The 14376-nt window shown below is 39.4% G+C and overlaps 1 pseudogene; it reads left to right on the plus strand.

Annotated features, from left to right (window-relative positions):
- The window catches only part of LOC122661907, a 44069-nt pseudogene extending 31458 nt beyond the window's left edge, over nt 1-12611 (plus strand).
- Nucleotides 12612-14376: the final 1765 nt, after the last annotated feature.

Here is a 14376-nt window from a genome sequence, read left to right on the forward strand (position 1 = left end):
AGTTGAGCACATCTTCTACATCTAGTGTGGCTGGCTCCTCATCATCCTCAGCTTTACAGGTCTCCACCTCGCCTTCTATCGCCGCCGATCTTGGGTCATTGACTCTGGTGCCCACAGACCACATGGTGAGTACGTCTCATTATTATGATTCCTATACCATTTGCTCTGGTAAGGATAAGGTTAGGGTAGCTGATGGCTCCCTTTCCTCCATCTCTGGTAAGGGTAATATCCCTCTGACATCATCTATTTCCCTCACTTTTGTTCTTCATGTCCCTAACCTTACACTAATCCTTTTATCTGTGAGTCATCTGATTAAATCTCTCATCTATTATGTCACATTTTTTCCTTCTTACTGTCTTTTTCAGGATTTGGTGACGAAGAGGATTATTGGTAGTGGACGTGAGGAGCAAGGCCTCTATCTTTTTGACCCTTTTTTGCCCACAGCTCAATCCTATGTGTGTGGCCGTAATGATAGTAGTTCTGTGGATTCTGTTATGTTATGGCATTGTCGTCTTGGCCATCCATCTTTTGTTATAATGAGGAAACAATTGCCTCACTTATTTTCTTCTATTGCCTCTTCTCATGTTTTTCAATGTGAACCATGTATGTTTGCCAAACATTGTCGGTTTTCATATCCTTATCATGGTAATAGAACTGTTGCTCCTTTCCATATTGTGCATACTGATGTTTGGGGTCCTTCCCCTACTACTTCTTTATTTGGCTATCGTTACTTTGTGTCATTTGTTGATGATTTTTCACCTGCTACATGGACTGTTCTTCTGAAGCATAAAAGTGATGTTTGTGATGCCTTTCAGAATTTTTATTCTTACTCAATTTGAGACTCGAATCAAAATTGTTCGATCTGATAAAGGGAGAGAGTACATGTTTGGTGGCCTTCAAACCTTCTTTACTACTCATGGCATTATCCGTCAGCTAGCATGTGTTGACACGCCCCAACAAAATGGGGTTGCTGAGAGGAAAAACCGCCATCTACTGGAGGTCACCCGTAGTCTCTTGTTTGGCATGCATGTCCCCAAGACCTTCTGGTCCGCGGCTCTTCTCACTGCTTCCTTTCTCATCAACCGTATGCCTACCAAGCTTCTTGCTTTCAAATCTCCCTTGGACATCTTATCTCCCAAGGCCTTTCCTTTTTCTCTTCCCCCTTGAGTCTTTGGTTGTGTTTGTTATGTGCATGTAAACAAATTTGCCCGCACTAAACTTGACCCCAAAGCTCTCAAGTGTCTCTTCCTTGGGTACTCTTCTACTACCAAGGGTTACAAGTGTTATCACCCCTCTTCCCACAGATGTATCATTTCCAAGGATGTTACCTTTCTTGAGTCTGTCCCTTTCTTTGTCCCTTCTCAGCATCCTCTTTAGGGGGAGAATTGTGGGAGTGAATAGGCTACTGATGATTTCTTCCTTTCTCCTCTACCGACATCTCCTTTTATGCTTGACATTGGAAAACTCAGGACTGTAGATGTGGTTGAGGTTGATGATCAACCAGGGGGGGATACAGAATTGGTTGTTGAAAGTGGTTCTGGTAAGGAGAAGGATTACCACATTACATACAAAAAAGGTGAAGGCTTGCATAATACAGGAAAGAAGACTTACTAAGAGTCCTCCTCAGATCCAGATCCACATCCTGAGATTCATTCTTCTCAATCAGGTGACATTCCTTCTCCTCCATCTGATTTGGACCTTCCTATTGCTGTTAGGAAAGGGAAAAGAGCTTGTACTAATCCTATATTCCAGTTTGTTTCCTATGATGCACTTCTCCTACAGGTCTTGCCTTTATTACTGCTCTCTCTACTGCTTCCATTCCCAAGAATGTCATTGATGCTATGTCTGACCCAAAGTGGAGACAAGCCATGTCTGAGGAGATGATGGCACTTGAGAAGAATGGTACTTGGCAACTTGTGGACCTTCCCAAGGGACGTGTCCCAGTTGGATGCAGATGGGTCTACAAAATCAAGTATAAATCTGATGGCAGTGTTGCGAGATACAAAGTAAGGTTGGTGGCCAAGGGGTACAGTTAAGTCTATGGAATTGACTACCAGGAGACATTTGCCCCTGTGGCCAAGCATAACTCAATAAGAGTTCTTTTATTTTTGGCTGCCAATAAAGATTGACCTTTATATCAGTTGGATGTGAAGAATGCCTTCCTTCATGGTGACTTGGAAGAGGAAGTGTACATGCAAACCCCACTAGGCTTCAAGATGCCTTCAGCTGAAGGGAAAGTGTGCCTCCTTAAGAAGGCTTTATATGGTCTCAAACAGTCACCAAAGGCATGGTTTGACCGCTTTCGACAAGCTATTCTGAAGAATGGATATTCCCAGAGCCAAGCTGATCACATTCTCTTTACCAAGTGGAGTAATGGTACTATCACAGCTCTCATTGTCTATGTTGATGATATTGTGGTCATAGGAGATGATACAACTGAGATATGTAAATTGAAGAGCTACTTAGCACAGCAATTTGAGATCAAAGATCTGGGTCCCTTGAAGTACTTCTTAGGAATTGAAGTATCAAGGACCAAGAAAGGAATCAACATATCTCAGAGGAGGTTTATTCTTGATTTGTTGATAGAGACAGGGATGTTAGGCTGCAAACCAGCAAACTCTCCTATTGAGCTGAATCACAAACTAGGAGAGGATTGTGGTCCTTCTCTTGTTGATGCGGGGAAGTATCAAAGGCTAGTGGGGAAGCTTATCTATCTCTCTCTGACTCGACCAGATATCTCTTATGCAGTGGGGGTGGTCAGCCAATTCATGCATGCTCCCAAAAGTGGCTACTTGGATGCTGTGTATCGCATTCTAAGGTATTTGAAGTCCTCTCAAGGGAAAGGACTGTTGTATGCAAGGCACAATCACTTGAGAGTGGAAGGTTTCACAGATGCCGATTGGGCTGGTTCCATTACAGACAGGAGATCTACCTCTGGCTATTGTACCTTTGTGGGAGGTAACTTAGTCACATGGAGAAGTAAGAAACAACATGTTGTAGCTAGATCTAGTACCGAGGCAGAATTTAGAGCTATGGCACATGGAGTGTGTGAGCTCATCTGGTTAAAAAGACTTGTTCAGGAACTGGGATTTGACACTGAAGGACCCATGGGGTTGTACTGTGACAACAAGGCTGCCATCAGTATTGCTCACAACCCTGTTCAACATGACCGGACTAAGCACATTGAGGTTGATAGGCATTTCATCAAGGAGAAGATAGACTCTGGTTGTATTTGTACTCCTTTTGTGAAGACTGGTGAGCAGTTGGCAAATATCTTCACCAAGGCACTTGGCTCTTCTCAGTTTAGTACTTTCTTAAGCAAGTTGGGAATGCATGATATATATTCTCCAGCTTGAGGGGGAGTGTTAGAAGTCATGTAATAGGGGTAGTTTAGGAACTAGTCTCATTACTAGTTGCCTTATTATGTAATTCTGTTCTTTCTTCTTTATTTCCCTTGTACCTCCCTAGGGAGGTGGATGTAATTCTCTCCTTATTATGTTTGAAGTAATGTAGGTGTATGGAGAAGTCTCTCCAACACAACCGTATTCACAACATAACATATTCTCTTCTCTTGACTCCTTCTTCTTCCTCCAACTTCTTCCTCCTCTCCTACTTATCTCCCTAACCTAAATCTAACTCATCTTACTTCCTACGGCACCCCTGTTTTTTGGGGTAATTTTCCAGCACCTGAATATTGGTCTTTGCTTTTGATCCAACCATTGGATTATGAGGTGTTTTGGGGTTTGTCTTGCTTGACTAGACGTAGTCATCTACCAAGTTTTGGTCTTCATACCTCGCCACAGTATCACTACCTGGAGATCCCTTCGTCTTTGCTTTCCCACCCAAGCCTTCCTCATTCATCGTCACATCCCTTCTTCCCCAGCCTACTCCCTCTGTTGGAATGGTTTTGAGGACATCCCCCATCTCTTCTTTGACTGCCCTTTTACCTCCATTATTTGGAAAAAAGCCCTCTCCTCCATTTGGCAACGCAACAGGAGACCCCTCCACTTTGACAGAGAATGGCTTTGGGTGGCTAACTCCTTCTCAGGGTCATTGATTTGTATCACCATTAGCAAGTTGGTTTTTGGAGCTGCTATTCACCACATTTGGATGGAGCGTAATCTCAGGAGATGGACTTCCAACTCTCGATCTTTTGATCTGATTTGGAAAGCCATCTCCTTTGATGTCTCTTCCAAGCTCAGCCTTGCTCATGTTCGTGCTGTCAGGGACACCCCTAGGAATTGGCATATTGCTGTCTTCTGGGGCCTTGACTTGCCCTCTATTTTTTCTTCCACCTCTGCGTAGGTTGGTTTGTTTCTCCCCCCCCCTCTCTTCCTTTGTATATTCTCTTCTTTTTCCGGCCCCCTCCTGGGGTTTGGTAATATATTTTATTCACCCAAAAAAAAGTTTTGGTCTTCATGAGCCCTTTGGATTGGTACATCTTACAAGTTCCAAAATTCTGGAATTTTTATCCCCTTGTGATTTTATGGGTGATTCAAAGCCTCTTGTGGACTCTATCTACTTTGATCTGATCCGTTGCTGCTATTGGTGCTATTGTGACTACTACTCTGGTTGATTGATCTGCCTTATTTCCTCTTCTTCCACGTGTTGTGCGGTTGGTATTATTGGAGATTATGTTCTCTGATTTGTTTAAATCTGACCTATCTGGGCTCTTATTTTCCTTCTGCTGGTCTTCTCTGGGCGTTTGTTACTGTTTTTGCTATTGCTGTTGCTTATTCATCGCCTTCTGCTGGTCTTCTCTGGGCATTTGTTGCTGTTGAAGACTTCTGGCCTGCAACAATGATTTGTTCATCTTTTACTGCTGCTCTTTTCTGGCCTGCAGTTTATGTTGCTTATATCGTTTGTTGTTATCTGGATTTCTTCTTCACGAAGAATATTCTCTATTGCTGCTGCTGGTGGCTAATGTATTTTGTTGGTGCTGCAACTGGAAGATATTTATCTTGTCGTTCTGTTATTTTCTGCACATCTTGGTGTGATTCTTGGTCATGGGCTTCTACAATCCATATATCTATCAAGTTTGGTTTGCTGGTTATGTCTGTTCTGGTTGTTCCAAGTTGGAGCCTAGGATATATATGCTCCGGCTTGAGGGGGAGTGTTAAGATTATTGTGTTTAGTTTTCAAAGTTTCTAGATGTTAGTTATGATCCTTGTTTATTAGTTGTGATTGCCGTTTATTAGTTATTGTCTATTGTAGATTTGTAGGGAAGTTTTTAGTATGTTTCTTTTCTTAATAGGGATTTATCAGTAATTACACATGAGTCTAGCTGTCCTTTGTTTGTAATTACAGAATTTGTTAGTTATAAATATATATGCTGGCTATGGTTTAGATTTTGAACCTGATCGCGAGTCTTATTTCTTCCCTCTTTTCTCTCTCGATTTCTCCTCTCCTCTTCTTCTACACAGATCTTGGTTGTTAAGATCAAGTTTTGTCACAATAACTAAAAGGGAGCAAATTTCATATTTTAAACAAGAGGCCACTTTTTAAATTAAAATAAAGTAAGAAATTCTAATTTATTTACATTTAAACCCCCCATTCTATATGTAATGCCTAGTCGCCTTGGCGTATTCCAACCGCTTAGCATCACCTTGTCGCCGTGACAACTATGGTCTTAGGATTAGCTCTCTACCTTTGTTGCTCTTGCTTGCTTAGAGCATTAGCACCTATGGTTGTACAGTGTAGATGATTTATGTGAAATAGCTATGATGTGGTTAATGAGAGACCTAATCTCCTTAGGTTTACCAGAGCCTAGGTTGTTGTTCAATCTATCTGTGGCAGGTACTCACTGTGTTTTTTATTTCTTTATTTTTAACTAAAAGTAACAATCCACACGAGGTAGGTTTCATAGTTTTAAGAATCTAAATCAAGGAAAATAAATGTTGCTGCTTTTGGCACAGGATTTATACCATGAGTTAGGTCCTTGTTCAATCTATCTGAGGCAGGAACTCACCTTGTTTTTTATTTTATTTTTATTTTAACTAAAAGTAACAATCCACATGAGGTAGGTTTCATAATTTGAAGAATCTAAATCGAGGAAAATAAATGTTGCTGCTTTTGGCACAGGAATTATACCATGAGTTGCGTGCCTTGGACAGAATTGAACAAGATTACCGGCATAAACTTCTGGAAGAGGATAATACAAATGCTGCTCAAAGAGGTGAGCTGACCTTTTGTTTCTAAGTTGTAGGATCTTCTGGATATGGATAGGTAGTATGGCAGAATGTCTGAGAACTTACAAGGTACTTTGATTCTCAGTAAACTTCCTGTAGATATAAGCATTTAATTTCCGTATGAAAAATATTCTCTTCTTATTTCTATATAATTTGTTTTAGAGGGACGGTCAGAATGTGGCAGTTGGAGTGTTTAACTCCATGTAAGTGGTAGAAGCAAGTATATACTCCTTTAATACATGGATTGTCATCAGTATGTACTAGAAAAATAAGTATTGAAGGAAAAGTGCAGGAAGCTGCAAGTTATGCTATGGGTGGCCTCCCTCCCAGCATGGCCAAGTCTGGTTTAACTTTGGATGTTTCACTTGTCTTTAGCTTGACAGAAATGAAAGTAATCCACAACAATAGAGATATTAGTGTGAGAACTGATATCTAAGTGTTCAGATACAGGTGAAGTTGGGAAGCTTCATTCTTCCACGGTATCATGTTATGCTGAATTTTTTTTTTTCCTATATAAAATACAGAGGAACAGAATAGAAATCCCTTTAGATGTCTATGTATCATTTATCATCTCCCGAATTTATGCTGAATAATGAATTTTAATATTTCTTTGATCACATCAATGATTTCTTAATTAATAGGGTAAATTACACGTACCTCCTCTGAGGTATGACCTAATTACACTTTTATCTGTGAGGTTTGGGAAATTACACGTACCTCCCCTGAGGTTCAAACTAAGTAACAACAACACCCAGTCCATTAACTGTACACGTTAGTTGCTAATGGTAGCAATTTTTAAGTCCTGTTATGACCAATATACCCTTGATGGGGTAAAGTGACAAAAATGCCCTTGCGTTGGGTTTGAAAAACATTCTACTGTTCAGGGTTTGAAATTAGGGGAAAATCCCAATTCTTCTCCTCTGCATGTCATCTTCCCCAAATCGTGACCTAAAAGATGACTTGCAGGATGGAAAGCAAACATTTGTCTTCTTGTTATCCTACTTCTTTAGTGCCCAGAACTTAGGATTAAAAAGTGTATCAAATTCAAAGACCACTGCTAACCCAAAATAGTAAAATAAAAATAAATTCAAAACCCACTTTTGGTTTCATCATTCCTTCGTTTTGACTGCTGAAGGAGAAATGAAGGCACATGGCCCTTCTCCGAATAATTCTTCTTCTTCTCACGATCTTTAAATTAGCTTCATTGCTCCGATTACCAGAATTTGATATGATTTTATCATCTATATATCAGTTACCTGGGCGGGCAGATAACGAGATCAAGAACTACTGGAACACCAGAGTTGAGCGACGCCAACGCGCAGGGTTGCCGCTCTATCCACAAGATATCGCAAGCATCTGCATTCCACCTCAATCAGAATAACCAGACCGGTCCTTCTCCATCTCCGCCACCCGCTCAGCATCTCTCAATGCCGCAACAACAGCAGAAGCCCAATTTCAGTTCTCCTCTTTTCCTGATCGATCCAGTAAATATTCCGGTGACGACCACCCCTCTCCTAGCCCACCACCCTGCCCCTTTTCTCCCTACTCCATTTTACAGATTCAAGGCGTTTCGGGACAACAAAAGTGAAGGATTCCTCTCCCCTTCTCTGCAACTTCTCCTCAACCAAATCCTCCTTCCCCTCTGTTTGGCCAGAGTCCCCAGATTCCCCTTTCACCATCACTTCAACTTAATTCCAGCAATTTCGACTTCAATCCTCCGCCAGCGATCCTGGGAACCTTAATTCCTTGTTTAGGCAAGGATGTGGGTTAGATTAAATATGGAAAGAAATGGAGAGGAGAATCGGGTGATGGTGGGATGAGGGTTTTTAGAATGAAAATGATAAAAAAAAAATGAAAGAGAATATGGATGAAAGGAGAAGTGGATTGGGAAGAACCATTTGAATATTTTTTTTCCTGAATCTGAATCCATTGAAGTGAATTTGCAGGTTTGGGGAAGATGAGTTGCAGGTTTTGGAGAAACGATTTGGGGAAGACGAGTTGGAGGTTTTTCAAACCTTAAATGATTTGGGGAAGAAGAGGGCATTTTGGTCAATTAAAACACAATTATAACCTTTTCAGTCACTAGTTAACTGACTGGATGTTTTTGTTATTTAGTTTGAACCTCAGGGAAGTACGTGTAATTTCCCAAACCTCACGGATGAAAGTGTAATTAGGTCATACCTCAGGTTAGGTTCGTGTAATTTACCCTAATTAATATTCATTTGGAAATGTCACTTATTGCATTTGAAGTAATCATCAGTGTTTTCAAATGCTTACATTGTTTTGCAATGCGTTATACTTGACTAAACTACAGGGTGCAATTCTTTATATGTGGAGTGTGAGCCTCATGTGCATCAAGTGATTAATAGATAAACATGGACATATTCATATGAATTAAAGGACAGTCAATAACTATAAAAAGAAAATGCATCAAATTGATTGGAATAGTTTTAAAAGGAAATATATTATGACTAATAGATACTAATAAATTTTGATTAAAAACTAATTTAAAAGGAAATGCCTAATAGCAGTCAAGTTTCCTTTTTTATTTTTTGGAGAAATCAAATAATAAATAAATTTTTTTTTAAGTCTTACTTTTCTGTGTGATTTATGTATGAAGTAGTGGAGTACCTGGTCCCCAACTTTTCATGGGGTGATGCACTTTTTAGTGGATGAACTTTTCAAGTTAAGCCTTTCAGCGTTTTTCTTAAGCACTTAGGTCAAAAGTAACCAAGACTCTAGAGATGAGCTTAACATGGATTATTTTTGGGGATAAATTAAGCTTCACATGGAGTTGAAACAAATAATGACTACATTTATTTTGTTTATTATGTAGGAAACAGCCTTGCAATTTTGAGACAAGAATTGAAGAGCCAGAGGAAGCATGTAAGAAGTCTGAAGAAAAAATCGCTATGGTCCAAGATCTTGGAAGAGGTAGCTAATTGGTGCTACTTTGTAGCTTTCCCATATGAAGAGGCATTTTGGTCCATGAATTGGTCCTCTTTCTACTGTGACTATAATGGGCCTAGTTTTGAATTTTGTTACTTATTATTTCAGACAAAATAGAGCTTTCAAACAATCTAATATAGTAACATCCCATTCGCTGCAGGTGATGGAGAAGCTTGTAGACATTGTTCACTTCTTACATCTAGAAATCCATGATGTCTTCGACGTTGCTGGTACTTATTTCTTAGATTTAAATAAAACTAAGGAAGATAGCTCTCTAAAAAAACCCATTTAGGTCACTTTGCAAGCAATTGCTAATCATGTTACCACTGACAATCCTGTGAAGGAATAAAATGCGATAATTGTGCAAATAGTGAGTATGGTCAAGTATGCAAGTCTTCATGGTCTTTATGCCTGTTTGCCATCTTGATCTGCAGGATCTCCTTTCAGTTGGAAGCCCCCAGGGAGTTGGAACCTTTATTTTCTCACTAGTTATTAGGAGGTGCTCAGACTTGCTTCATAGGAGACGACTTTACCAATTAGATTTGAAAATGTCTTTAATTTCATGTTTGGGTGGGAGCATTTTGTGCTATGCTGTATGATTGTATCAATCCATTTTTAGACTATAAATTTACATATCTCTTGCATATTTCTTTAAATATATATTTGTTTGAGAAGTTCTGATATTCTTCCCATGGTCAACTTGCACATGGTGATAAACCAGTGAAAGGATCTCAGACTAGTAATCAAAGATTGGGTTCTGCTGGCCTTGCATTGCATTATGCAAATATCATCACTCAGATTGATACACTTGTAAGTTCTCGGTGTCTGCATTGTATTTTATATCTGTAGTCCAGGTTTTGTTTCTATCTTGGAATAACCATCATCTTCTATGGTAATTTTCCTATTGGAAAAGGTTTGACAATGAAGGCTTGTTTGCATACAAGGATAACTCTTATTCTAATAGATTTTCTCCAGCTGCAAGGTGAACCTTGTTTCTGTGTAATACAATTTATCCATATCAAGCTCAGCAAAGTGCACTGTTTTGAAATGTGGTTCATTAGCCCTTATAAACCCATTAGAGAAATAATTCTTCATGTTTCAAGTCTCTAGAAAATGGAGTACGCACTAAGATCCTGCTACGTATGGTAACTTGTTTAGAGCTTGTTGACCTTGTTTGATCATTACAAGAATTCTGATTAGGGAATGGTAAGTTCCATAACAGTCCTGACTCCTGATTGGGGAATGGATGTTCCAATCAACCAGCCTAATTAGCTCTAGCAGTGAGCTGATGAAATTGAAGCTACGTCCATGTCGTTTGTGGATGAACTCCTCCATTTACTCCCCCCTTCCCACCCAATAGGTAACAGGAAGGACCTTATTAATAAAGGAGGAGAGGAACAACGGAGAGAAGCGGAAAGGAGAGGATAAAGCTCCCAGAGCACAACCAAACACCAAGCTGCACCGCCCAAAAACATCCCACCACCCTTACTGGCTGTAATACAGAATATGAAGAATCCCTGAGTAGACCCAACACCAGCCAACTGTAGAATCATCACCAAAATCCACAATGACGACCGGCAGCTGAACTTAAAAGAGAAAATGAAAGGCTGGCCTAAGCCTGGTTTTCCATTTTATCAGCCTGAATCTCTCTGCTGGCACATTCATTTAACGAATTAGGCCCTTGGTTTTGCTCCATCTAATAGGTTGCAAGGTAGGACCTGCACTTCCACTGTTACCTTGGTTTTGGTATGAGGATTATGGTTGTGGTTTGACTATGAAGCCTCCACTTCTTTTTCACTTTGTTTCCTGACTTCAGTGCTTTCATAGAAGTTTGAGGCATACTCATCACTGCTTTGGGAAAAAAACAGACTCATCTTCTCCCTCGTTCCAATGGTTGTCAAGCAACTTCTATTGATGGGCCCTCCTCATTCCTCAAATTCAATGCTATTGGTAATTGCCGATCCAAGTTTGAAGAACCATTAACCAAAATATCAAAAGAGAATTAATATGTTCAGATAGCTGAGCTTCTTGGTTCTTGCACAACTAAGTCCATCCTCTTGATTAGTAGATTTAAGTAGGGCTCACAAATGGTTGGATCCTTGTTGGGCATGCTTTATGTATGGAAATTGGATCTCGTCTCTGTTACAGGAATGCAAATAGGCAAACTATAGAGGCTATATTGTTTTTGCAGAAGTGTAAAAGTTTATTATATTCCTCCTGTCTTTCTTTCTCTTTTAGAATGACGTTGCCAGGGTTCTTCTTGAGCTTGTGATCTTGTTCTCCTCTTTATTTCTTAATAAACTATGTAATCATGTTTAATTGACCTTCAACTATCAGATGAGCTGTAGGATAATGGATATACTTTCTGTTAAATCATGTAGTGAGATTTTTTTCTGAGTAAACAGCTGATGTGATCAGGTTTCCCATTCAAGTTCTGTGCCTGCAAATACCAGGGATACATTATACCAATGCCTGCCACCTACTGTAAAATCGGCCTTACGGTCCAAATTACAGTCATTTCAGGTTAAAGAAGAGGTATTCATTGATTAAATAGTTCATCTAAGGCGGCTCTTACAAATCCGTTTTAATATTTCTCTAGTTGACACCATATCAGCTAGAGTTTTATTTATTTATTTTTTCTTTTCCAAAATGAACCTTCAATTTAATGGATCAGACTATTTATTTGTTGTTACTTTTTTATGACCTACTACTTTGCAGTTCACTGTTCCTCAAATCAAAGCTGAGATGGAGAAAACTTTGCAGTGGTTTGTTCCAATTGCCGCTAACACAATGAAGTAACATTTCTGGCCTTTACTAAAAGCTCCTTGTTTGAGTCTTATGTATTTATTGTTATCGCTATTATATCACCTTGTTTCTGTGCTTATTTGGTTGTTAATCCTTCTGTCTTCTTTTTGGTTGCAAACATTGTCAGAATCAGGGCCCGAAAGCAAGCCGGGCAAACCGACTTAATTCGGATAGAAACACTTCACCATGCTGATAAGGAGAAAGCCGATGCTTATATACTTGAATTGGTAGTGTTGCTTCACCATCTCATCATCCAATCGAGGTTAGGCCCCAGTTGTGGTGTAAAGTCTCTCAATGAATCCTCAATATGCTTTGGTACACACAAAACAATTCCACGGCCCAGACACAAGCCCAATGTTCCATCACCTGTCTTTACGGTTAAAGACCAGGAGATGCTGCAGGATGTGAATAAAAGGAAACAGACACCAGGAATAAGTAAGAGTCAGGAATTTGATACTGTAAAAACCAGGTTGAGCAAGCATAATAGGCTGAGCAAGAGTAGCAATCACTTGCCAACGAGTGGAAACAGGAATTCTTCCCCATTAGGAGGTCATCAGCCGTTCTTGTAATCGATTTGACATTTACTGGAACGAGGCTTTGGATGTCATTGACAGATTGGATACATAAGAAGTTTGTAACATCTGTTGATGTTCACGGAACAGACTAGGATGAGTAATAGACTGTATTGGTCCCATTTCTGGTTACTGGTACGAATTTGTGCTTCTGTGATGGGGAAAGATACTCATTGTGAGTTGTATTGTACAAGGGCTCTTGATTGTTGCACTGATTGGTGGAGTAGAAATCTGAAACAGTAGGTTCACTATATGTACAAAAATTGTGATCATTTTCATACTAATTCAATTTCATGATTTTGTTCCATCGTTGATGTCCAATTTCCTTTTCCTTGTGGTTTGAGCTCTGAATATCGGAATTTGTAGTCCCCTATTCTAGTGGTATAATCAAATGTTTATGTATAATTAGATATTTAGAAATCTAACAGAGTTGCATATAACTGAAGGAAGAAATGATGCTACATTGCTGCTCAAAGAAGAGCAAAGCACGGAGTGACAAGGTAGTAGGAACAATTCGTGAGCACCAGAGCTAAGGGAGAGGCCAGGGGTATTGGCAAACAGCAGGGAAACGGGAGGACTTGCAACACATACATCCATACCATAGGGCACTCTATAGCAGCAACACAACCCTACTAACCCCACAGGCATCGTCGCACAACAATGGTGAAGGTGTACCTTAGATACGAGCATGTGGCGGTATTTGGAGTAATAGCATTGGTTGATTCCAATATCAGCTACGATAGCACTGGCAAGCACCTCCTACGACAGCACTGGTGGCATAATCAAATGCTTTTTGTTTACTTATATATATATATTTAGATATGGGATTTTCTTATTGACGTCCCTCAAGGTGTCAAATGATTTGCCACCTCCTATGATAGCATTGGTGGCAAATCTTTTCATTTCACATGTATACTCAAAATATAAGTAGCAAGTTACAACTTTTGATAATGACATAATGAAGAGTCATTTTCAAATTATTTTGAAAACCTTTTTTCACTCTTGGAGGACAATCATGAAGAACATTTGATTGGAAGAGTTTTCAATAGATTGAAGAACATTTGATATAATATGGAATCATCGGGAGAAAGATTTAGACAAACAAGTATAAGAAGAGGCCAAGCATGCGTTAAGAGAATTTGAGTTGAAGACCTTTAACTTATGCAGATAAAAATTTCCTAGAAAAAACATCTAGTTTTGATTTGGATAAATCTATAGATCCCCCAACCAATCTTTCTTTCTACAATGACTAATAGGTGGGGAAGGTGATCCAGATTTTAGAACTTCTTAAAGAAGGAAAGTACATCTGTAATTATTCCACAAGGATTATCCTCCTAAGTCTAGTGAGCCATTTGCAATGTGAATTCTTCTTCCCAATTTTGAGAACAAAACTTTCACCAACTGAGGAAAGCTCTGTTTTCTTGTGGGTCTAACCTTGGGAATTATTATTAGTTTTTTTAAGGGTAAATTAAACGTCACCCCCTGGTTTTCAAACGAAACTCAAATCACCCCTTGATTTTTGAAAATACTCATCCGTCCCCCTCTACAGTAACGGTGTTAGTCTATTGTTAGTTATTGGTGTGAAAGGACTATTTTACCCTTGTACTAAAACATTAGAATTAAATTTACAATACTACCCTTCAAAATCTATGTTTGGATGTCAAGGATAGTTTAGGAATTTAAATTTATTTAACTGGTTGACATCATCACTTAACAACATAAAACTAACGGTAAGGACTAATTTGTCGTATTGGGGTCTAATACAGGGGGTGATTGGAGTATTTTCAAAAACCAGGGGGTGATGTGAAATTTATCCTTTTTTTAATATAGAATTATGGGAGGAGTTTTTCTAGTCTAGTGGT

This window comes from Telopea speciosissima, chromosome 5 (genome assembly GCF_018873765.1).
Source record: "Telopea speciosissima isolate NSW1024214 ecotype Mountain lineage chromosome 5, Tspe_v1, whole genome shotgun sequence".
Taxonomy (NCBI): Eukaryota; Viridiplantae; Streptophyta; class Magnoliopsida; order Proteales; family Proteaceae; genus Telopea; species Telopea speciosissima.